The 913-nt window shown below is 36.8% G+C and overlaps 1 non-coding gene across 1 annotated transcript; it reads right to left on the reverse strand.

Annotated features, from left to right (window-relative positions):
• Positions 1–249: 249 nt before the first annotated feature.
• LOC112531982 lies at positions 250–353 on the reverse strand. Its single transcript, XR_003074182.1, has one exon. It is a non-coding gene; the product is annotated as a U6 spliceosomal RNA (small nuclear RNA).
• Positions 354–913: the final 560 nt, after the last annotated feature.

A 913-nucleotide genomic window follows, 5' to 3' on the forward strand; every position in this document is an offset into this window, starting at 1 on the left:
GAACCACAGATGAGGTCTCCCCCTCTATAACTTGATGACATTAGTACTACCATCAAGTTAGTACATTGTGCACTGACATTCACTAGAACCTTATACATCTGTGGGTCTCATGTGCCAGGCCATCAAATAAATACACTTCAAGAAACCCAAATGTTCTTGCTGGACGCAGGGACACTCTGGTCCTGATTATTGTATTTTTTATTCAATTCTTCTGAATAGAAGTCATTATCAAACTCAGAAATAAGATGAAAAAATATGAAGCTACTTATAGATTTGTGTGTCATTCTAGCACAGGGGCCATGGAAATCTCTGCATTGTTCCAATTTTAGTATACATGTTGCTGAAGTGAGCACAGTGTTTTAGTCACTCTCACCATAATTAAGCATTCTGTACACATGAATTTGACCCCACAAGAAGTTATCATAGAGTCATATGCATATCATAGGGAGATATAAAGCGAAGTGCTTCTGTATCCTCTGCAAGACTGGATTATTGTGACTATAACCATAAGAATTGGCCTACCTAGAATATAACTGAACACAGAATTCATATAATTGATCAGATGGTATCAGAAAACCCGTATCATGCTTTTGTCCCTCTCTTATTCACTGAAGATACAATCCTATATACAGCTACCTGTCTCTGATTTTGTAGGCTGACTTGTATGGCCACAGTTTCAAAAGTTTAGAAGAAGAATTCTTGATCTATTCAGAGGCTAAACAAAGAATCACCCAACCTATTGATCTCTAGATAAAATAGAAAGCATAAGTGCTTTCAGCTATTTTTGACAGGAATACTTACCAACTGTTAAAGATCACAAAGTCTCTGGAAATTACTTACTGCAGCCTGAAATTGTGCAAATTCCAGAAAATGCATGGATTCAGATGCTGATGGAAAAATTCCTGACAAATTC

Source organism: Gallus gallus, chromosome 2 (genome assembly GCF_016699485.2).
Source record: "Gallus gallus isolate bGalGal1 chromosome 2, bGalGal1.mat.broiler.GRCg7b, whole genome shotgun sequence".
Lineage (NCBI taxonomy): Eukaryota > Metazoa > Chordata > Aves > Galliformes > Phasianidae > Gallus > Gallus gallus.